Consider the following 26,058-nt stretch of genomic DNA (forward strand, 5'->3'; position numbering starts at 1 on the left):
ATGTCTCTGTAAATTGCAGCTGCAGGTCGACGACTTGCCTGACTTAAGCCATTACATCTGTTTCCAAGCCGTTTACAGTACCATGCATATCCATCAACCAAGTCAAACTAAGGATCTTTCATAATTTTTTGGCCCCCCTCATTTTCCATGCAAGTGCTAAGTGCAAAAAATTCTCCCTTGTCGTGAGTTTCATCATCTAGCTTTCGTGGTACTTCGGGTTTTGGAGGACTTCTCAAGATGTGTAAGCTTCTCACCCAGACAAAAGTTCTGGTGGCTCTTTTTCTGAAATACCTGCTTCGGTATATCCTCAACGAATGTAAGCCGCGATTCATTTTCCTCCACTTGTTATTGTTTTATTAGATATTTATTCTTGTTTATGGGGTGGGGTGTCGGCCCGTGCAGCTCAGTTCAGTGGAAGCTCGACTGCGGTACAGGGTCCCTGGTTCGAATCCGGGTTCGGGCATGGATATTTGTAAATGTATAGTGGGTTGGGTTGGTAGAGCAGCCTCGGCTGAAACCCCGCCCACTTAACAATAAAGGCAAAATAAAAAAAAAATAAAAAAAATAAAAAAATTTTTACATTTCTACTGTTCTTATTGGTCGAATTTTAAAATTGAGTGCTTCCCGAATTTTCAAATTAATTCTCTACAATGTTTGTTCTTTCATTTGGACGAACACTTTACAATGTATGGCCCTTTGAAAATCTTTATTTCACCATTACCATTTGTACCGTAAGCAACAAATTCTGTTCCACCCTACGTCTTAGGACCTACTTATAATTTTCTTTTAATTTCCCTTGAATCTTCTAATGTCTTCGTAGAATTTTTCTAGGACCTTAGTACTTTTTAGATTTTTAAAACTTTTACAATTTAGAGAACATTCACTTAGTATCAATATCAGTGTTTGTGAAAGTTTATCTCAAGGTTATCTCCGGTCTGCGATAAGAACTGTTATCGCTGTTTAGAAAACTCAGGTGCAATTTGGAACCCAAGTGAGGAAAGGGAAAATGTCTTAAATAAGACGTTAAACGACGCCTTTTGTTGGTCATCAATTCAAATAGTACGTAACGCCCTTATACTTTTATTAGAATAGAATCTTGTACAATTTTTAAAACTCTTCGAACTATGAAAATTTTTAATCTTCGGTTACTTCAATTCTGAAAGTCTCTCTAAAGAGGGGGGTAAATGAGGAAATCATTCCTGTTTTTTTAAAATAAACCTACCAAGATATATCATAAGTATACTAATGCTTAAATGTACGTTCCATTAATTCAACATAAACGTTAACACAAATTACACTCACCTACATAAATCTGGGAATACCATGGGATTAAGTAGGAAACATAGCCCCATATCAAAATTTAATGTACGCGTCGAGTGCCGTACAGAAGCGCATTTAATTAGATGAGTGTAGCAAAGCTTTATCAATGTCACACGCAATTTGATTATATTTTATAACTTTGAGTAAATCTGCATTTATAATTCATCCGATTACACCAATTACCATACAGTTCTCAATACTTAACACTGGATTCGCAACTTGTGATAGTTGTTAAAGAAGGTAATTAACGCGGGACAACCACATCTCTCTACTAAGTTAATATAAACAAGACTGGGAGTAATTTCATTGTTCGGTGTGTAGGTACACATCATTCTACAGTTGGAAAGTTCTCGGTTAGACAGTGGAGATCTGATGAATTTGAGGAGTCAATTTACATATTAACTTAAACCAGGACTAACTTTATGCAAATCCTCATATTGCAGATTTTAGCCTGTAAATCCACAACAATTTAATTGCAATTAAACAAAAAAAAACCATTCGTCTGTTCAATTAAGTTCGACAACCAACCAACCGCATCGGTACAGTTAAATATCAATTACTAAACCGATGGTTTTTATACTGTAATTGCTAGCAATTTTTAATCACTTTTTCCATTTAGGATTCACTACTTTAAAATCAAATCAGCACAGTAGTAGTCCTCCGCAGCTGCCATTTTCTCTTTATGAATTATTGAAATGTTGCCACAAACCAAATGGAATGCTCGCAAAACTCAAATTTATTATACACCATTTGGTCCCCCTAACGCAACGTTAACGTAAAAAAGAGATTTTTATGTTAATATAATTCTCGTGGCAAAACCACGCTCGCAAGAGGGTTAATTGCTACACTGACACAATGAACCCGCATAAAATGGACAAGGTTCTTTTATCGAGTATGGTATGGCAGAATGTAAGTTTGAAATACGTCACAACTTTTTTCTTTGGGGGAAATGTGACAGCTTACCAATATTTCTCGACAACGCCATAATTTTTTTATTTCTATAATAATGTGCAATGCACTCGAAAACTTCGGCACGAAGCGAAGCACGTGTCGCACCATGTCATGTATTCAACAAATTCAATGCTTTTGTTTGACAAACAGGTCCTTTGTATAAAATTTAAAGCGTATCTCGCGAGGATTGAAGCCTCACGCCACTGTTAGACACAGTAGTGTAATTCGTTGCTACGTACAACATAACTTTGAAGGTTTCCTTGCAGGTGCGTTAGACAGTCAAAAATTGAAATTTGTAATTTCAAAACGAATCAATTTAAGCAATTAAGAATTTAATCTAGAAATTTCTATTGGGATCATACGAAAATGAATTTATTTCAAATTAAATTTCGAGCCATTTAAGGGAAAAATAATCAACATGAGAACTTATCATTTTTAATGGAAGGTTTCTTAAATGGCATAGTGGGAATTAACAGCTAATGAACGTGAGAGATCGTTTTTTTGATAATGACGCCACGCAAACGAATTGATTGGAAAACTGCTAACGTCATTCTGTACGGTTCCACAATATTAGGCAGTTTTGGCAGTATTTTTAATTTCTACAATAAAAAATTGGAAGGTTATTGAATTCACTCCATATTTCCATTTTTCCGGTCACCGGTCTCAAGAGCCCAAAAGTGCTTTTTAAAAAATGACTGTATGTACGATCACGGACTAAAGTAATGATAATCGGAAGCTTACTGTCACTTAGGCAGCCGACCACACACTATCTAAAATGGCTACGTTGAAGTGTAAGTTTTTCGGTCGGGATTCGTGTGGGATGGCCCACGGCGTCGCATATTTTCGTCTTTGCTTCGGTGTTTGTTAGTAGGTATAATTATTAGAAATGTCCCTCCTCTGCTTCTCCCTGCTACAAAACAGATATAAATGAAGTGGGTCCATAAGCCATAAGGTCGTCCATAATAGTCAAATTGCGCCAATGATTCGTATTGGTATTTTTGTGTCCGTTTGTATCTTCTCCTTATATTTATTTGAAATTTTCCACAACATCGCGGACGGGCTCAATTGTCGCCACTGTTTTGTATAGAGCCACTGTAAAGGAAACTAAAGTCACTAGATATAGAAGGTACCGCAATCATCCGCCATTTTTGGGCAAATTTGCTGCCAACTTTTTTTTGAATAGCTGTAATTTTTTATAACCTAACTTCATAGTATTGTCATGTTTAATAAAAATATATACAGATATCTCCAAACAGGTGGAACAATCCTTAACATTAAAGTTACTAGAATCTGGTAACTTCCGCCATTTTTGGGCAAAAATCATGCGTTCTCTGTCTAACACACGAGCCCAATGGATTGCGGTACTTTCTATATTTAGTGACTTTAAAGGAAACTACATCTGCACGACCGATAAAGAAGTATGAAATAAAAACTAACTACAGCGAGCTTACACGAGAAATACACAGATAGCGTAAAGGGTGTTATTGCATATAAATTGTTGAAGAAAGAAAAACATACTTTTTGTTTTTCACATTTTTTTTACTAAAGATGAATTATGATATCGAAGGAAATATTTAAAAAAATCCAGTTTAGGTATGTTGCGAAAAATGAGAATACAACAGTTTAAGCTTGTAAAACTGAAAATCCCCGATGGTTTCTGGAATATTCTATGCTAAGCATAGGAAAAATTCGTTCTATATTTAAAATGCTTCAAAAGCAAATAATGGCAAGGGATACCAACCATTTGGACAGAGCCATAAAAAAATTTTAAAGTGTGGCGTCTTATTGAAACAATGCTTTCTATGACATAGTGTTTACTTTTATAGCGCATTTCCACAAAAATAAAAACAAGTTAAAAAGTAATCGTAAACGATTTACATAAAGCGCATTTCCACTTGCATTCATTTCCCATTTATAAGATGCAACTTCTGTTAAAATCGTAAAAATCCGGCCACAAATATGAAAGATAGCGTTGCACATGGGCAATCCATTTTTGACGTGCTACTTCAATTTCAGTTTATGAGAAGAATTTCATTTCAATGCTTTTCTAAATAAGAAAGTTGGAACTGCGCATGCGCAAACCTAAATTTTAAAACTAATGCTAGATTTTCCTTTGTTCCAAGCGCCTAAGTATCAAATTTCACTTAAATGGTGCCATAGATAAAAAAAGTTGGCACTGCGCATGCGCAAAAGAAAATTTTGAGACTGGCGCTCGATGATCCTTTATTCCAAGTGCCTATGTATCACATTTCATTTAAATTCTTCCATAAATAAAAAAAGTTGGCACTGCGCATGCGCAAAGCCAAATTTTGAAACTGGCGTTTGATTTTCCTTTATCCCAAGTGCCTATGTATCAAATTTCGTTTAAATTCTTCCATAAATAAAAAAGTTGGCACTGCGCATGCGCAAAACCAAATTTTGAAATTGGCGTTTGATTTTCCTTTATTCCAAGTGCCTATGTATCAAATTTCATTCAAATACTTTTATAAGTAAAAAAGTTTGCAATTCGGTTTATAAATGGTCGAGATGCGAAAAGGGCACTGTGAATTTTGAATCGATTCGATTCAACTTTTGGCATTGCGTATTATATGGCTAAAGCTATGCCCATATTGAATTTCATGCAATTCAGTTCATAACTAACGGAGATGTAAAAGCGATCGAACATTTCTAAACAAAGTTATCGTTCACACGGACAGATAGATGGATAGACAGACAAAGGAACAGACGGACAGACCAACAGGCAGACGGCAGATAGCAATGCAAAATTATAAACGATCTCTAGGATCGTTAATAAACGGCAAAAGTGTAAAATTATGGAACATGTAAAAAACGGTTTTTTGTTTTTTTTACAATAACTTTTTTTGTAAGCGGTACAGAAAAAATTCCTTCCTTGGTACAAGACTCGACACCATAACGAACCAAATAGCGAAAAAAGTAGAACAATAGCTCTTAAGATAAAGAACTAGTAGCGTCGCAAAGTTAGCGGACGGACGGACAGACGGACGGACGGACGGACGGACGGACAAAGTGGCCACAATAGCGCATTTTTAGCGCATTTCCACAAAAATAAAAAAAAATGCGCTATTGTGGCCACTTTGTCCGTCCGTCCGTCCGTCCGTCTGTCCGTCCGTCCGCTAACTTTGCGACGCTACTAGTTCTTTATCTTAAGAGCTATTGTTCTACTTTTTTCGCTATTTGGTTCGTTATGGTGTCGAGTTTTGTACCAAGGAAGGAATTTTTTCTGTACCGCTTACAAAAAAAGTTATTGTAAAAAAAACAAAAAACCGTTTTTTTACATGTTCCATAATTTTACACTTTTGCCGTTTATTAACGATCCTAGAGATCGTTTATAATTTTGCATTGCTATCTGTCGTCTGCCTGTTGGTCTGTCCGGTCTGTTCCTTTGTCTGTCTATCCATCTATCTGTCCGTGTGAACGATAACTTTGTTTAGAAATGTCCGATCACTTTTACATCTCCGTTAGTTATGAACTGAATTGCATGAAATTCAATATGGGCATAGCTTTAGCCATATAATACGCAATGCCAAAAGTTGAATCGGATCGATTCAAAATTCACAGTGCCCTTTTCGCATCTCGACCATTTATAAACCGAATTGCAAACTTTTTTACTTATAAAAGTATTTGAATGAAATTTGATACATGGGCACTTGGAATAAAGGAAAATCAAACGCCAATTTCAAAATTTGGTTTTGCGCATGCGCAGTGCCAACTTTTTTATTTATGGAAGAATTTAAACGAAATTTGATACATAAGCACTTCGAATAAAGGAAAATCAAACGCCAGTTTCAAAATTTTGGCTTTGCGCATGCGCAGTGCCAACTTTTTTATTTATGGAAGAATTTAAACGAAATGTGATACATAGGCACTTGGAATAAAGGAAAATCTAGCGCCAGTTTCAAAATTTTATTTTGCGCATGAACTTTTTTATCTATGGAACTATTTAAGTGAAATTTGATACTTAGGCGCTTGGAACAAAGGAAAATCTAACATTAGTTTTAAAATTTAGGTTTGCGCATGCACAGTTCCAACTTTCTTATTTAGAAAAGCATTGAAATGAAATTCTTCTCATAAACTGAAATTGAAGTAGCACGTCAACAATGGATTGCCCATGTGCAACGCTATCTTTCATATTTGTGGCCGAATTTTTACGATTTTAACAGAAGTTGCATCTTACAAATGGGAAATGAATGCAAGTGGAAATGCGCTTTATGTAAATCGTTTACGATTACTTTGTAACTTGTTATATATTTTTTTCGGGACTTAAGTGTTGAAGGGCGGTAAAACAAAGTAAGCCCTCTAATAATTGAATTAATGCAACCTAATTATGAGAAACTATTTGAACATGATTTTTTAATTATTTATGGAACGTGTTTTCGCACCTCAAAAGAAGCACCAATGTTCATTATGCTAGGTACCATACCCGTCTCCTTGCAGCAGCTCTTATTCTTCGTATAATTAGAAGGCGTATGAAAGTGTTTTCGCATTTATCATATCGCATACGTTTCTATTCTAATGAACGTATTTCCCAACACAACTCAGTACATATATGATCCACTTCACCTTCTTTGAATTAATATCAAAAGGGGCGACTTTGAGAATCCCATCTTTGTGGTAACAAGCAATTCTCTCGAGTACAATTCCGTCGAGGATCAAAGGCGGTACATCTATCCACAGAGGGCATCAGAAAGGTCTTGAATTTATCGAGGGAAATAAATACCCCCGCGTCATCCCTAAGCCATTTAACTTCCGCAAACCAATAAGATGCCCCGTATGTAAATCTCGCGCGCGATTCTTGCCCTTCCGCGCTAAGAAATGAACTTACCTGGGGGATTGTTTTACAATTAAACTTAACGGGTATCATAAAAGTGGGGCGGTTTGTTTTAAGGGAGTTCGGAGATAAAATATAAGCCCATCCGTTCAGAAATTTAGGCCAAGGTTTGCAGTTATTGAGCGAGGGTGAAAGAGAGGGTTGCTAATTGTTTTTATTTTATCGTCTAGCGTAACAATTGCATCGCGACAATTATTTGAAAGTAACGTTTTCCTTTCAGCGCATTTGATTCGATGAATTCCAAGTTTCATTAGTAGCCCTGCGACCTACATTCGCCAGCCCGTCCTAAATTTGTCATTGGTATTTAATGGGTTTTAGAGGATTTATGATGGTTCGGATGGGGTGGTAAGCCAGTTGGGGTCGTTATCTAAATTAATAGTGAGTCGAGATTGTTTTCTATTGTTTTATTGGAATTTCTGATGAAATTAGTTACAAAACTCATTATAAGCAAGTTTAGCGTTTGCCGATCGTGTAAATAGGGCAAACTTTTTCACTTTGGAAGTTATTCCAAAAAAAGGCAATATCAGAAACACAATTAGAAAATGGATATTGGTGGCAGTTGTATGGAAAAGTTATAAATAAGAGAGAGTCGATGAAAATTATTTTTACCCAAAATCGTCATGAAACCATTTTCATGCGTACTTTATATCAGGAAAATGTTAGTTTCCCTTCTTCCCTTCCGCTTCTACTTCTGTATCAAAATTCAGGTTTCGTCATACGATAACTGAACACCTGTGTTCTCTTCAGCGAAAAACATCTGCTTAGCTGAAATTTAATTAGCTTTGCGTAGCTATAACAAACTTTTATCGCAATGGCCGGAGATAATTTTAAATCACACAATGCAATTATTTACAAAATAAACCAAGTGATTATTTAAACAAAATTGACACAAAACACATTGACCTCAAATTCGAATAACACTATCAAAATTGTGTTCATTCTAAATTAATAACCACATTTAACGTCAAAAATAAATGGATTTAAACGCAAACAGGGTGGCCTACCATTAATCAAGGTGCTGGCATCAAATAAAACGTCCGCATGACGTATTGATTTATCGCTTTAGTGATAACGCTTACGCAAGTTCCTTTTGTGATCGTTTAAATCAGTAAAATTCATATTCAGAACTGTAAAAAATTTATAACAGTACGATCGGACTTTTCCGGCACATAAATTAGAGTTAAGTCGCGCTGGGGACCTCGAGAAAATATTTCGGCAGTTGGCCCGGGTCAAATTTTGGCGGTTGGACCGGAGTACAAGGTCCAAATTTTGGTAATTGGCCCGAGGAATTCTTGGCAGTTGGTTCAGGGGTGTGTGGTGATTATTTCGGTGGTTGGTCCGGGGTGCGCGATTTTGGCAGTTGGTCCGAGGCGCGGGATCATATTTCGGCAGTTGGCGCAGGGGTACCCGTCATCTTGCATGATGGAGCATCTTGGATGTTGGACTCGTCATCTTGGTTGCTGCAGAAATTTTTTTTATTAGTCTTGGGATCTGAACCCGCAGTACGCGTAACCATTTGAGCTACGGGGGCTTTCATAATTTTATAGTTAGAGGCTGAAGTCAATAAAAAAAGCAATTGTACCTTGAACTTTAGTCATTTTGCAACTGTGCGAAATAATAAAATTATAGGAAAGGTAAATTTGGCAACAAGGTAATCGAAAAAAGGTGGATTCGAAACATTAATAAGACTTTAAGTTTAATTTACTCTAGATAGAGAAAATTTACTTATCTTGATAGGAATCAACTCCCCTCCCTCTGTGACTAAGCGGCCTCCGTCCGAGGTTTTTTGAATCGTGGCACAGTTACATTTCCATACACGAAAACGTCACTGCATAAGAAGGAGCAACGTACAAGGTTGGTGTAAAGTCCTAAGGTTACCGTTCAAAGTCCGCTACTCGCCGTTCAAAGTCCAAAGGTTACCGACTGGTCAAAGTCCATTCCTCGCTGTTTAATATCCAAAAGTTGCCGAACGGTCAAAGTTCATTCCTCATCATTCAATGTTCAAAGGTTGCTCACCAGTAATTGTTCAAGAAATCCAGGTTCCATTCAATATTGTCCAACCAAAGAAATTCTGGAAAACGCTGTATTTAAAGTAACGTAAAAGTTTTGAATTGTATAAAAATAACTATCAGTTCTCTTTAAGAAATTGCCTTAAATTTTATTGCAGATAATTCTTAAAGGAATCGATTTTTATAAGTCTGAAACTGAAACTGTTTTATCATTTAAAATGGGAATACCTCTTTAAATGAATTCAGTTTTGTTACCTATAAGGTGTGTATTTTTTTTGGTAAAAATTGCCATGTTTATTATTGTAATTGAGGGTTCACGTCGTAAACGTATACAGTTTTTGAGTAAGAAAAAATGTAGGAAAAACACATTTTTATTTCTTGAATAGATTTCAATCATTTCTTTTAATTTTATTTAGTACGATTAAGGGCTGTCAACCTCTGTATTATGTTGTAACAAACCTTTACACCGTCAAATAATATGTAAAATATCATACTAAACTTCAATTACTTGTTTCAGGTGGATTCCGCAGAAACATCTCTCACAACCGTAAGTATCCTCCACACAATCTTGAAAGATGCCCTTTCAAATCACTTCTTTGCATTATTTAGACATTCATTAAAGATAATTTCATCGTTACCAACGCAAACACGTTTTCATTTACAAAACTGATTGAATAATAAATGTAATATATGTGTTGGAAGAGGCCGGGAACGCCACGCGCCCCTTTGATTTGATTTGGACTTCATCCAAAATGTAAAATTCCGTACGCCGAAATTTACTCTCAAGCAAAGTTTATATTTTAAATTTCGTACAAACGAATATTTCTTTTCCTGCGAAATAAATAAATTAGGGCGACATAAATGTTGCACTTTATGAAATATTTTACTCTTGGTAACGTGTCAGGTACAAATGGTTTTTTTAGGTGTGTCATTTTAAAAATGAAAGCGCCAGTTGCATTATAGGGCTTCCATTCCAAACGAACCACCGATTGTAATTTTGATAAAAAATCATAAATTGCAATACTCCTCCGTTTAAATAGCTAGGAGGTAATTTAATAGAAAATTTGATCCATTTAACCAGTTAATCGGTTCTACTTTCTCGTTCAAACGCCGAAGATCGTACTCATTATCGGCACGTGGACCATCGTAATAAAGTTCGGGCGCTACTTACATTTCGTTGATAAACCGTTGTTAATACAACATTGTGATACGGTAGGAATAACTTTAAATTAAACTTATAGCTCCGAAGTCTGATTAAGTTAACGTAATGGTACAAATAAAGGAGTTAATTGTTGCTTTTGTAGTAGGCACATTACTCAAGAAACATACAGCGAACATTGTAAATCCTTCCTGAGTGAACAGCTGGAACTACAGGATACCTGGTGTACGACTATATCATTCTCACTTGAACTACGTATAAATCAAGTAACTTTAATGCGATTCCTGCACCAAACGGGATTTGCATCTCCAGAAAACCACTATATGCGAGGCATTAAATCGTTGGAGGTTACGATATTTCAATTTTCCACTTGCTCAGCAATGTAATCGTTGGTGTTCGGATAAGTACAAGAAAAGCAAGGCTCACTATGTATTAAAATTTCCGGCATAAGGCATTGTTAAATGTTGCAGCGCAATTTGTAACATTTGATAATGGAACGTTTTTATGCGCCTATAAATATTCGAGAAAATTCCCGAAAGTAAATATAGATTGAATTTGAATATTGGATGAGATCCCAAATTACCGCGGGGAGCTTTAAACTAAGAAGTTTCCTCTTAGTGTTATATTTCCGCTGCAAATAATAGGACAAAACCAAACTGCAATTCTTTGTTTTGGAAATAGAAATCCCGAAAGTTGAAATTTAATAAATTCGAGCCCAAGAGGGCAGTTGATTTTTCGATTATAAATTTTTCTTTGTCAGTATCATAAATAACAAGGGGTAGAAAGCCACATCGAGGATTAGGATGCTCCGAATTTATTTACAAATAACAAAGGAGGATAGAAGTTCCCTTCTTATTTATTAACAGTTCACGTATTGTTCGTGCAAGGATTTGATACGGTCCGTTTTAGAGAGACAAACCAAGTAAGTTACTCAAAAACTCTGTAGGAACTGTATAATAATTTATGAGCTTAAGAAATGATTTATTTCTCCCCTCACGTTTTCGCGCACCTTTATATCGCTATATTTATTCATTAAAAGGACACTTTTTCTTCTGCATTTACAACTGAAGGCGTAAGTCGGTATTAATTAAACAAAAATGGTCCTCTAAAAACTGACCGGAAAAAGAGGAAATTATTTTCTCGTACTCATTAGAAGTTATAGTACTAATTAGAGAGAGAGAGACGTTTCGTGACCAATTTCTTATAAAGTAAGTTGGGAAAGATTGAAATTTGTTTTGTTTAGTTAACGTAAATTGAATTATTGATTCTTATTAAGTGTTAATATATTTTCTGCGCTATTCACTATCCCTCTTGTTTTGTTGTTTGTTACCTGTTGCAGATAAGGCAGGAAAGCGCCTTTCTGAGATCAAAAGGTCGTTACAACCAGAGTTTGAAAGGTAATTCTTTTTATTTCGACGTTTCCTTGTTTTAACGTTTGATTACACACTGGTTTTCGATACAATCGAATTCTACTACATTTGTTTGATAGTTATTTAACAATTATAGCTCCGTGGTTTTCTGCGGAAGCCTGTTTCGAATTTTCCAGGCTATGAGTTGATCCCTTTTTGATAAAAATTGATTTATATTTAAACATTTCAGATCCAGATATTACAGTGATTTTTGATTGTAATATTTTGAGATCATTTATTAAATCATCCAATTATTGATTATGTTTTACCCTGTCAATTATTTTATTTCTTTAACATAGCATGACCAGAACAAGGTTATTCTCTTTTCTCTTTTGAAATTTCCTAAAGATAAATGCCACCTATCCGGTTTACTATTACTATATTTCCTTTTTGCTTCATTTTGGCTAGTGTACCCCCGACCCATCTCTACTTTGCCTGAACTTCTGGTTACGTTTGTTCAAAGTGAACGTAACAGATTATTGCGTTATATTATAAAGCTTCTTCTTAGAGCGCCTAGGACTATTTCAAGAAACTATTGGACGATGCTTTAGTAGTTTCTGAGATGATCTTCAAAGATTTTAAGTAGATTGTTTAAAATTGTTCAAAACTTTTTCAGAGACTTGTAACTGTTCATCAGAAAATTTTTATTTTTGGACACCCTTTAATGATTCTGTAAATATTCTATAAGGCTATTTTAGAGAATCTTTCCTAGAGGAGACATATTTATCCCAGATTTTAAAAAAGACGTTTGCATAATTTCTAGAGGACTGACATTCTGGTGTGAGTTATCTAGAGGTTTGTTAGTTTTTTGTGAATGCATGGGTTTCACCATCACTGCAGTGATTCTATGGGAAACCTCTGCAGGCCAAGAATGAGGCTTCTATTAGAGAATTTCCTTGTCTAAACCCGTATTTCAACCTGGTCGTAGCCGATTATCCAGTCGACTAGACCAATCTTGTCGGCAAACCAAACTCTAAATCCTTCCTAAAGAATGTCGGTATAATCACGAATGTAGATCTCCAAATCTTCAAGAGAAAACACTAGTTTTAATTTGTTTCTACCTCGTTTATAAAAATCTAAATTAACTCAAAAATGTTAGAGGAAGTTTAAGATTCTTTAAGGTCACAATGAAAAGTTTTTGTAGGATTTCTTAGGGATCTCTGAAGAACCTTTGTGGATGTGAAAAATTTCTGAGAATGAAGAATATCTGAAAAATCTATAATGAATTAATAAACATTTTGCGAAGAATACCTTTGATCAAGATTCGGAAAGCACTTGAAGATTTTCTGAAAGCCATAAATATGGATACTTGCGAAATTAGCGATGTAGCTAATATTTTAAAAATCCTGATATCGGCCATAAAGAACGAAGGCGGATGTGATGCAATCCTTCCAGGAAATATGACGTGTTTTGTTCAAGAACATAAGAGAGCTTGCGGAAGCGTTCGTAAAAGACCGGAGTTTGCTATATAAGCAAATCGAATTGCGATGCAGGGAATTCCAATTTCAACACTGAAGTAATAAATAGTTCGCGCTGTTATAAATTGTGTATATCTGAGTGCTAAATAATATTTTCGCTGCTATAAATCAATTAATTTCAAGACTCACGTAATTAAATATACGTTACAAAATGTTCTCTGAGGAATTTCAAAAGAATCGAGGTGGAATAAGATTTTCCTTTACAGAACTCCAATTTTACAACATAGTTGGCGTCGAGTTCTAAAAATATGAATAACTCGAAAATCATAAAAGCACAAAATCTGTAGTATACGGTAAAAATAGCACAAAATTAGTTTACCTATATTGAGAAATTGGATATCTCGATATCAATACTCCAACTTCCACATTCTGTGTCAAAAACCATTTTAGTTTATTAACTAAAACATAAACACGATAATAGCTATTAGGAAGTAAGCATTTTCCTATACTTATGGCTATAAAACTTCAGCCCTTGAGAAGCACTGGTTTTGGTAGAAAAGCAAAAGAAACCGTTTCCCCTTTATACTTCGACAATTAAAAGGAGTTATAATTAAGGATTTTATAGTGTATGTTTATTCGCCACATTCATTTCCAAATCTTCCCTTCATTAAGTTCCATTGAAAAGTGGGATTTCGAAAGCCGAATTAAGGTACAGTAAAATTAGGGCAACATTTTCTGTCGTTCCATCAGATTTTATTATTATTACATCGCCGTTAGCGAACTAATTTGAGCAAAAACTTTAAAAATCGATAGCCCCCAGCTGTTGTACATTGTAATTAGTACATTTTTCAGCATGAAATCAACTTTTTATTTGGAAAACTCGCATTATATCTCTCTCTTGTTTCAAATTTTTCACTTCCACTGGCGAGCTTCCGAATAGTATTTAAGGGATGATTTACGCGTTTAAAGGAGATGAATTTCATTGGACGGCCATTTAAAGTAGACCAACGAAGACTTCGCAATCGTTAATTGCCCTCAGTCGGTGGCGATTACAACACATGCATGCGCCCTGTGTTTATTGACGACACGTAACGCTAGCAATTGTGAAATTAAATCGCTCGTAAAATTCACTTCGGTTAACTCTTCAAAATTTGTAACTTGATATTTCGCTGTTTACTGAAGCTAAGGTACGCTCCGCTGTTTATATTTTTGATGCCAAACCCCAATCGTTACATTTTTATGTCAGACGGTGGCATTTTTTGTTCTTGCCTTGTTTTTCACTTTATTAACTGCCACTGAAAGTTCAGCGTACAATAAAAAAAATCGCGGTCTCGCAATTTACTAAAATAGTGAACGAATGACACATCCATAATGACTTTTCTATGGGAGTTTTATTTTCATTCTGGCTGCACAAAAAAAGGGACGTATATCTTTTACGATACCACTTTCTTTTGCTGTTCTGCCAAATTTATATACGACTTGATAAATTTGTTGTATCTTTCTAAGCATAACTACGTAATAAATTTGTGTAAAAACATCACGTAGCGTTTGTCGCCGTGGACAAAAAAAGCTCGTTTTACAACCCTTTAAATATAATACTTTAAAAACTGTATCTATATCTTCTAGTTTAGTCCATGCAAAACTGTAGGAAATCAAATCTGCGTTATTAAACATACATCCTGTCGTAGATAGTTTATGATTTAAGTGCATGTTTTTATTTCGGGTAGTTTATATAGTCTCCGATTTTGAGTTTTTATAAATACGGAGTGCTGTCTGTTTCGGAAGGAAATGTAGCATATAACTTTGTCGAATTACTTAAACAATTTGTCTAGTAAAATGATTTAGGTACCAGTAATAGAATGGCAAGCTCATAATACATAAATCTTGTCAGTAAAAAGGTACAAGTGTAGATCATATTATTATATCATGATCGTTTTTCACGGATAGCAACTTTCTTATTTTGAATGGAACGCCCTATATTTTATTGCATTTTCGAAATCTACAAGAAGCTCTATGTCGTTTGATACCACATTTCTAGCATCAAAGGTTTTAAAGTTATTCAAGATTTTTCAAAATTGAAAATTTAATTGCGCGAAATAAACTTAAAGAAGGCTTAGCCAAAAATACCACGAAAAACATCTGCACGACCTCCGCCGGCGAAGCAAAGAACTATTGTAATAATACATCTATAACAGCGAAAATAAACAACTAAGGTAATGAGCAATCGACTTACATCTAAATCAAGTGGATTACAAACGAAACACGTAGATGGTGTAATAATACTGAATTTGAATATCAAACTTAACTAACGTTCTAATTTTCTTCAAATTAGACTCTGAATTCATGAATTTTCGTTTGATCTTTTGAAATTCGGGAAATTTATTCGCGTAATTTGATTCGCAAAAATAGGAACATTACCGGGTCGGTAAACAAAAATAATTTAAAGTACTGTAACGTTATAAAACATACAAGCCTTTTATTTGAATGTGTTTAAATAAGTAGTATAATACGACCACAATTTTTTGTTTGTAACATTTTTTTATTAACCCAAGGAAAAAACGTGGGAAAATTCAAGATTTTAGAATCAATTCACTTTAATTCGATGGGACCACCTTTTCTCTTGACTATGGCACTCAGACGGTCAAAAAATGACGGCGAGCGAATGCGATTCTGCGGTATTTTGTCCCATTCACTTTTGATCGCTTTCTTCAGAGAAACATTGGTGGGGTAGGAGAAAAACAAATTGGCTTGATGTACAGGAACCAGATTTTGTAGCCTTCCTGTCATAATACCTTGTTGGTCATGTTGGCAGAGCAAAATCACTATGTAGGCACCTATTTCATCGGGAAAACCGCTTTGATGTACAGACTCTAAATTTTGTGCTTTTTCTGTCGTACTTTCATTTTGGTTAAGTTGGTGGAGCAAAATCTTCATTTATTCAATAATTACGTCGCGGAAACTGTAAAATGCATTGACTTGATGCAAAATAATACAACAATTTTTAGTCAGTTTGGTTGGGAACGCAGCAAAAAGTGCCACCTCAATAGGCAGGGGCGCTATCGTCGTCCGCACATGTGCCCAGATTGTTTAGCGTATTTTCTTGAAAGTATAGTCCATAATACCAGTAGTATAAATAAACTTGAAACATTAACCCCAACCTCAATTACAAAGCCATTCTTACTTTTTTAAACGATAATAGAGCAATAGTGAGTGCCTAACGAGCGCGTTACTTTATAATACGACGACTATCATATCTCACGATTAATTATTAAAAAGAAGTTAAATAAGTGAAAAGAGAGTGGGAGAGAAAAAGAGACATGTCATATTGAAAACCTACGCTACTCTGAAAAAATGACAAATTATTCATTTCGAATTGATCAAAGAAAAAAAAAATGATTGTTATGTAAGTATTAGTTCGATGGATGAGTGAGAATAAAGCAAAGCGTTCAAGATAATTGTACTTACATATAAGATTTTTCCAGGTCTTGTTGAAAAACCTTATATTTTCAAAGTTTACAAATATACACACGCGAAATGGGTGTACAGATCACTATAATTGCGTAGACTTTAGCAAAAGATGAGAAGAAACTGGTAATAACACGCTAATGCTAACTTGCCGGCAGACAGTCGAATACTAACAGGAAAGTATCTCTTTACAATCCAATTAGGGAAGTGTGTTTTAGAAAATCGTTCTTTTGTTACAAAATTGTTTAATTGATACGCTGCAATTATCGTTGTATTGAAACAATCCATATCTACATATACAATAACGAAATTTATTCGTACATGACACAAAACCTTTCGGATTTCGGATAAGACATCCGAAATATTTTGCAAATTTAACTTATTTGATTGCGTTTTTTTAAGAATGCCCATGATAGTCCAGTATGCGGAGCAGTCAGAAGGGCCGATTCCAGCAAAAGGTGCGGTGTAAACAATTTTATTATTATAAATGGTCCATTTGGGTCCAAATAACATGCATTTGAAGAGTGCACACACCAATTTTTTCACGGCAAAACTTTTGGCAGGCACAAAACCTCAAAAATTTGGGACTTTTTTCAGCTTTTCGCTTAAACTCGAAAACGGTCCATATTTTATGATTCTTTAGTAAAATTTTGGGTTAAAGATTGTAGTTCGCATGTCATATCTTATCAGGAACGACTTCATTCGGTACGGCAAAACAATTATTGAAAGGCAAATGTGACCGCGCATGTCATATCTTATCAGGAACGACTGTAGATAAGCGCATTGGGTGATTAATCTCTACCTGCTTACGTTACGGCTCCTTCATCAAAATTTAACTTATGACCAAATCATTCGATCGTGTTAACGCGAAGTGAAGTGCATCTTGTGCGGAATGGTCCCCAAAAATTCCAGATGGTTCGAAGGCGAGTTCCTAGTACCAAATGCAAGAAAAGTAAGGGTGAGTTTTGCCAAGCAAAGATTAGGTACCGCGTAAAATTTGGATTTTACATTTAAACATTGGGCATACATTGCAAATTGATTTTGGAGTTGGAATAGGTGAAGGGTGACTAAATATTGTGTATGGTGATTTACCCCAACACATGTACCTATCGTTAGTTTCAATCAATAATTGTCCAAATCAAAAATTTACACACGACAATTACAATCATCTTATCTATCCGAGTGTAAAATTTGAAACACATGTGTAGTCCATTGCGTCGACGGCGTCGGCATTTTAAACAGGTGTTTAGAAGTCTATTGATAATTTCATTCTTAACAAAAACCACATTTGCCTTTTTTTAATAATAATTGTCGCAGAGTTTTCTAATTTTGAATTAATTTGAGCCGAATACGGAATACCTCCTTCGCAAAATGAAATGTCTTGAAATCGAAGCAAGCAAATCAAGATTATTGTGTCACCTAATGCCTAAAAACTGTACAAAATGGGTGACTAGCAATTTCATTCTTTCTCTCTGTATTCATGTTAAATTCGGATCCTTACAAGAAGCATTTAATTGGTCCAAAAATTCATTCAATACGTATTCACAAACTTCTTTAGAGTTGGAGAAGCGAAAAGTGGATTTCCATTCATATTTCATATTCAGATAAGATAATTTTGTCTTGAACTTGTATTATTTATTACCTTGCATGAGTGTGTAATGGTATTTGTCTCGTCTACCATGACAAATGGAACGTTGTAACACCTATAAAACGACGGTTTTAGAGATGTTTTAAATTTCGGGGGCTATTATCACACCAAGCTGATTAAATTTTTTTATAAGAAAATTAACTAAAAATACTGTAGTTGAAGCGTGTTAGTTAAGGAATTTCGGAAATGAAATTATTATGGTGATAACGCAACCACAAACGATGACATTTGGAAATAGAGACGTTTTGGTGTATTTTTTAAAGACAAGTGCCTTACAATTTAGAAATAACTTGAGCAAAAGACGTGGTTTTGGCAAGCTGACAAGTTTGGGATTGTTGTTTTCATAACGCAGCACCTTACAAGTTACGTGAAAATTAAATACACTTTCGGTTGCCAGTTATTAGATAAGGGGTAAGGCGGACTGACCTTTATGGCCTAAACGACACAAATTGTAGATAACAGGTATTCAAATGCCTCAGCAAACGCGCTTATTTCGAAGTGCGCGCTCGCTAGTCCAGTATGCAGAGCAGCAAAACGATTTTATCGTCCAAATAAAATGTATTTGAAGAGTGCACGCCAATTTTGTCTCGGCACAGCTTTTTGCAGCTAAAAAACCTCAAAATGCTCGGACTTTTTTCAGTTCTTCGCTTCTCGAAAACGATTCAGATTTTATGATTAACACTTCTTTAGTAAATTAAACGAAACACACTTCTGCGGCGATCAGAAGATGAACTAACAAAATCGGTCCAATAGAAAAAATTTTACAAGCGATCAAAGAACACCCATTTTTTCCAACTATTCAAAAAAACTGAGTTAACCTTTTTTTAATGCATTGTGGCTCCTAAAGGAACGATAAAATCTACTTCCCCTCTCCCTAAAGATTGTATAACATCATCAATCAAGAGTTCAAAAAGTACCAAAAATTTAAATTAGGTAGTACCAGTTTTTCAAAAATGGGATTTACCAAAATTGGCTCTAGGTGTTTTTTTTAATATACGTATACGAATTGGTCTGTATATGAAGTTTGGTTACCAGGAGATATAAAGTGAACAAAGTAGATATATTTTTAATATAATATAATAATAATAATAAATTTATTGCCCAACAGCAAAAGCCAATTATAGGACAACTTAACAATATATATATATATAATAATAACATTTAAATACACTATTAATTAACATCGAGACTAACATTTAAGCACACGCAACAGTAATAATATAATCGAGATTAACATTTAAACACACACAACAGTAATAATATAACAAAGTAAGTAGATATATAAATAAATAAATAAGTATAAATAGGTCTGTTACAAAACACGGATATAGTTATTAATTAAGGATTTTAACGAACAATTGAAGATATCACAATCAATGTTGATATTATTATATGCAGCACTCATCACTGCAGTCGGAGACCTTAGCATTAAGTTAGTTCTCGCAAATGGAAGTCGAAACGTGAAGTTATGTCTTCCTTCTATTCGTGGTACATGTAAACTGATTTTTCCCAATAAATATATGCAATCGATATTGTTATGCAGTAGATTGTACAAGAATGCTATTGCAATTATCGTTCGTCTGTTGTTCAAGGAAACTGTATTAAAAGTATTGAGTAAAATTGAGGTGGGAATACCTTGAGGCGGGTAAACGTTATTCTTTTTAAACCACAAGTACTTCAAAAACTTGCGCTGGACGCCCTCTATTAATTGCTTGTAGCGAGCATAATAAGGGGACCACACTAGGGCACCGTATTCTAAGCGAGATCGAACAAATGTAAAAAATAAAAGATGCAATGTTGAGACATTTGTAAATTGTTTCTCATTATAAAACCTATCATTTTGTTTGCAGCCAAAACCAGCCCACAAATATGTTGATTAAAAGATAATTCGTAATCAAAGGTAACTCCTAGGTCCTTGAATTGATTGCAACGTATTAAAGTTATCGCATCAATCTTGTAATTATAAATTAGAGGATACCTTTTTCTAGAAAAACTCATTGTTCTACATTTGTTTATGTTTAGATTGAGTTTGTTAATGCGACACCATTCATGTAAACGCACCAAACTCTTTTGAAGGGAGAGACAGTCACCAATACATGAAACGGAAGTAAACAATTTTACATCGTCTGCATACATCAATGTGTGACATTTTAATACCTCGGGGAGATCGTTTATAAATAACAAAAATAACAATGGGCCTAAATTGGAACCTTGTGGCACTCCTGTCTTTGCTTCGTAAGCGATTGAAGAGTAGCCATTGTACACTACCACCTGCTGTCTGTTTTTCAAATAAGACTCCAATAGTGCAAGGAGACAATCGCTTAGTCCAAATATCCGTAATTTTGTTAATAATAAGGAGTGACTGATGCAGTCAAATGCTTTTGACAGATCTGTGTAAATTACGTCTACTTGCCCATGATTGTCAAGAATTTCCACAGCAAATTGATAAAAAGAGCACAGATTCGTGCTCGTTGATCGTTTATGAATAAACTCATGTTGACATATTGATATGCGACTTTTTAAAGAGTTATGTGGTTAATCCTGTATTTTAATTAAACTTTTTTTTCTATACAAGAACAGTGGCGGATTATCCATAGGGCGCCTGAGACGCGCGCCTCACTGTCATTTATATGGGGGCGGAAAATGTTTAAAAATGTTAAAATATCTTCATTTTTGCCTGGCAAACTTGGATAGTATATGTTCGTAGTTTCTTGCGTTTTTAGTAATTAATAGGGCCATTTCTGATTAAAAAATAATAATATGTAGATTTTTGAAATCAGAAAAAAATGCTCTATCAAATGGCACAAAAAGTAAAAATGACTTCCATAAGAAAAATCAAAGTTGATGATGGTTAACCGGAGACGAAACGTCAGACTTAAAATTTAAAACTAGCATCTTGTAGAGGGAAAAAGTGCCATAATAATGTGTCATTCATTTTGAAATATTTTTTTGAAATAACTTTGATATAGATTAAAAGCGATTTTTTTTGGAGAAACGATTTAAAAATTTAGGTAATAGTTGAACTTTGGTTGATGCTGTATGGTATATTGTAGTGTCAAGAAATACCTAGAGCCAATTTTGGTAAAATCCGATTTTTAAAAAACTGGTATTTCAAAAATTGGCCAATTTTTGGTACGTTTTAAACACTGATTGATGTTTTACAATTTTTAGGGAGAGGGGTAGTGGATTTTATCGTTCCTTTATGAGCCCCAATGCATAAAAAGAAGTTAACTCAGTTTTTTAGAAAAGTTGGCAAAAATGGGTGTTTTTTGATCGCTTATAAAAAATTTTCTATTGGATCGATTTTGTTTTGTTCATCCTTTGTTCGAGGCAGCTTTTTTTACTCAAGAAATGTTATTCATAAAAAATGGTCCGTTTTCGATTTTTTAGCGAAAAAATGAAAAAAAGTCCAAACATTTTGAGGTTTTTTGGCTCCAAAAGTTGTGCCGGGATAAAATTGGTGTGCAGTCTTCAAATACATGTTGTTTGGACAAAAATAGACCATTTAAAACAATAAAATCTTTTACACCACCTTTTGCAGGTCGAAATTATCTGCATACTGGACAATAAATGAAATTAAAACTCAACATTTTTGCAAATACTAATAGCTAACATCTAAGTTTATTAATTTTGCTGAAAAAATAACACGAAATCCGAATATTTTCATAAAGTTTTGCGAATATTCCTTTGTTTGTGTATTTTTAAGAACGCCCATGAAAAAACTAATTAGACTCGAAAGTTCTGAAGCGTATTTAAAATATCTTCCTAAATTAAAACCTCAAATTCTGAAGAAATGGTTCAGCATTCATCACCTTCCAATTTCTAATTAAGTCTTTTAGTCTTTTTTGGAAAACCACAAAAAAAACGCTAATCAAATTAAAAATCTCGAAATAAATTAATTGATCGAATGAAAAGTAAAAATTCCACGAAATTATGCAACCATCTCGAAAGGTTAAAAGTAAATCACAGCATCCGTGAAAGGAACAAGAAAATCGACATTGATTCGCCTTAACCTAGATACAAGCCACACGGGACATTAGCAAAGATAAGAATTCATTTAATTTAATCAAGATACACACCACACGAAGGTAGGATAAGAACCACTTTACTTTAGCCAAGATAAGAATCCACTCAATTCACAATTGCAAGGTGAATTTGTTTTTCGAGAGCGTTTTGTTCAAGAAATACTTTCTAATTCCGGTACCTACACTTTGAAAAATGAGGATTTTCAAGAACTGGGAAAACAATATAGGTACAGGGTGTTCATGAGAAATACGTTAATATGTTATAGATTTGTTCATTTTAAGCAGAAAAGTGCCTAAAAACATGTGCCTTTTAAGAATTGGATTTTTAGGAACAAGTGTGTAACATATTAACGTACGTACCAGCCCCCATGAAACACGCTCTATGTAAGTGCAGAGGATTTTTTATCGCACGCTTTGCTTTGCTTTATTCGGACTCCTCCATACAATTAATATTTACATAGGAATCTTTTTTTTGGCTAATTTGAAATGAATAATTTGTCTTTTTTTATTAGTCGCGAAGGGTTTTTGCTCTTGCGCTGCCTTTTCACCCGGATTACTTAACTATATCGTGTAGCTAAACGATAGCAATATCTTATACCTACTGTTGATCTAAACCCATACAAATAAGAGGGTATTGTCAATAGTGTGAGGTTGATTACGATATAATTGGTTAATATTAACGCAATAGATAATGAAATAAAAACGCTAATTAAGATACTAGGCCAATAAATTCCCCAATCAGTTCCATAAAGATGAGAATCTCCTGGTGTTCGCCCACCAATTGATCCGATTGTCAGAATTTTAATTAAATCGAGTGCCGAAATAATCAATCGATCAAAATCAAAGTCTAATCTCAAAGAAATAATTCAATTACATACGTCAAACAACGCGCGAAATCAATTAATTGATCAAATTCCACGATATTATTCAAAGTTCCCAGAAATAATCAAAATAAGTTCCTAAAACTCCCTCACCCACCTCACGAATTAAATTAATAACATCCAAGATGGCCGCAGAAGTGCCAGTGTTCTACTTACAATCGGTAATTCGTTAAGAAATGAAATCTTTTGTGTACAGTGTAAGTTATGCATTTCATTGTCATATTGTGGTCATTCCGACTTTGTACACTATACCATCTCAGCATTGAGAGAACGAAGAAAGTCTCAAATGAAAAAAATGTCAATGCCTGGGCAAGCGCATTCCCGATTAATTTTTGTTTAGAAACACAAAAACCCACAAAAAATCTCGTTAATAATCCAAACGCGTTTTGACAGCAAAGTGGTAATCATAAGCAAATACTGACTGTTGCTGATAATCGTATGCATGTTTGCTGGATATCATTTTATCTCCTATTAAGAACTGGTATTATAATTGACTGTTACAGTCGAAACCGTATCTCGAAGATACGGTAGACATATTGCAAGACAAGCAGGACCAATTTTTGCGTTAAGAATTTATTCGCCTTTCTATCACGTGCGTCTCTTGCGGAACGAGGTGAACTCCTGACAAATTGAAAGGGCGCGAACGATAAATAATTTTGTATCATTTGTCTATACGTTTCGTTCTTTCCAAAACGATTACGATTAAATCAATCATACACCTCAACCGTAGGATTAAAAGTAATTTCCAATTAATTTTCGGAACGTAACAATATTGAAATTGTGGACTATGCTAAATGAGCTAAATCCGCTCCAGATAAATTACATGTTTGTCGCACACTAGAATACCTACCAAAATCAATTAATTAAGCTTGATATTTTAAAACAATTAACACGTTATCTTTTAAGGCATCCAAAAACGTTTGGTCACCGCGTAATAAATTTCCGTCGTCACATTTTTGTCTGAAAAGTTTCTTAAATGAAAACGAAATGATAGTGATCTCAGAAGTTTAATTAATCTAGACGTCCTCATAAAATTGATGTTGATGGGGATCATCCAATTTCATTACTGTTCACTTTAATAAATGGAGAGACACTTCCAAATAATAATCAAGTGTAATGATTAACTTCGTTTTTCTCCGCTCCTGTCGTGTAATACGAAATTTCTAATCAGAAGTTTCTTTAGATGTCATTAATAATTCGCTCATATTTGTGCGCCTCTAATTTTCATCTGTGTCGCTTGGTTTATTGCTTAATTGAATCACATGTATAGTTTGGTTTAATCACTGGCAAATTGATCGTGAAATTGGCAGCGTTTTCCACAGTTTTGAAACAAAAGTTTCAGCTTTGTCATGGAAATACTCAACCAGTATTGGCTTGAAACGAAATACATATAGACATTTGTGGTATCGATTAGTCTGGAAGTTCTAATAATCAAGCAACCTTGTGTGCTGAAAGGGGTGGGAAACTTTCGACATTAGTTCGTAATTTTTGTTCAGTAATAGTAGTAATGTAATCGACCTTCAAACGAATCCAGAGTGAAGATTTCTTTTTCTAACTCAAGTTGGAAAACTCGAATTAGCAGTTCTGTAATTGTTTTGTAAAAGAACGTGCAGGATATCTGAACTTGAAGATGCAAAAGTTTTTAGTTTAACTAGAAACCTCTGTAAATCAAAAAGTGCTGCGTGCTAAGGATGCCAGTACTAATATCCATTAACCCCCATCATTGAATTTTGGTTTATGGTCACCATAATTTATTTTTTATTATACCTGAATCACAATCTCCGTTTTAAACACTCAAATGCGTGCGAAAAAGGGCCTTTAAAACACACGTGCTTTAAAGTTGCTAAGAAACGATACTTCAAGTATGACTTTTGAAACTGTCATCTGGATGAAATAAAAAATCCTCTTAGGTCGCTTTCTGTAAATGCAGAACATTTCTTTGGCTTTTGTACCCTTTGGTTGAAGCTTTCACAAACGCGCGTAATTTAGGGTATGCTTCCAAATCTGTTCCACTTTTTAATCGCAGCATTGCTTTAAAGTTTTGAATGAATGTACCAAAAGATAGAAGATTTAAATACCTTTGACATTTCCTTCATATATGCCAGCATTATGGACGCATTTAAGACTGTATTCGTAAGTAACTTCCTATTCATCCATGGAAACAACTTTTCATATTTTTATAATAGGCTTTACTGGAGTTGGATTTTACACCTACCAACGTTTGTTTAGATTTTACAACAATCGATGTAATGGACGATGTATAATCTTTTTCAACGGAAATCGTTTAATTCACAAAGACGATGATTTTTATAAGCAAACGTCAAGTGACATTTCCATGGCAATCGTGAAATTACGAACACCCAGCCCACTTAATTAGACATGTATTCGAGTATACGTCAATATGACTTCATTGTATTTCCTATTTTTAAATTATACTGCAGGTATAATAAAAAATACTATAAGATACACGTGTATAATTGGTCTTTAAAGCACTTGAAACGTTAAAGGCACTCCGCTTTGCGTCGTGCCCTTAAACTCGTTGCGCGTGCTTTAAAGACTTGATTATACACTTGTATCTTAATATACTAGTTTGAGATTCGCTGGCATACCTAAATTGTCAGGAGTATTTTAATAATCCCGTGCGTCTAATTGCACAAATGATTGAATAGTGGATTTTCGATTTGGATACAAATAGATCAAGGCCCCTCATGCATTACTCAATTTATTATTAAATACCGAAGCATGTAACTCGGGTTTTTGAATCATTTATTGTTGTTCCAGCGGTTTATTGGCATCGAGAAGAGTTCTCTTCCGCAACAGCGTTTATCAAGTTTAAGGTAAGATTTTAACAGTTTTATATTGATTTTGCACCCAATTTCGTTGCGATTTTTGATTCGCAATTTCTGTGAGTAGTTTTGGACATT

General features: G+C 34.6%; 1 protein-coding gene across 2 annotated transcripts in view; it reads left to right on the forward strand.

Annotated features, from left to right (window-relative positions):
- LOC116170350 overlaps positions 1-26,058 on the forward strand; it is a 326,971-nt gene that overhangs the window by 161,989 nt on the left and 138,924 nt on the right. The window contains exon 4 of one of the 2 annotated variants that reach the window (XM_031486677.1): positions 25,916-25,971. The gene's annotated coding sequence lies outside the window, so the exon portion shown is untranslated. Of the gene's footprint in view, positions 1-9,659; positions 9,677-25,915; positions 25,972-26,058 lie in introns of those variants that run through there. The other variant, XM_031486678.1, reaches the window with a different exon arrangement.

Source organism: Photinus pyralis, unplaced genomic scaffold (genome assembly GCF_008802855.1).
Source record: "Photinus pyralis isolate 1611_PpyrPB1 unplaced genomic scaffold, Ppyr1.3 Ppyr1.4_LG5, whole genome shotgun sequence".
NCBI classification, from domain to species: domain Eukaryota; kingdom Metazoa; phylum Arthropoda; class Insecta; order Coleoptera; family Lampyridae; genus Photinus; species Photinus pyralis.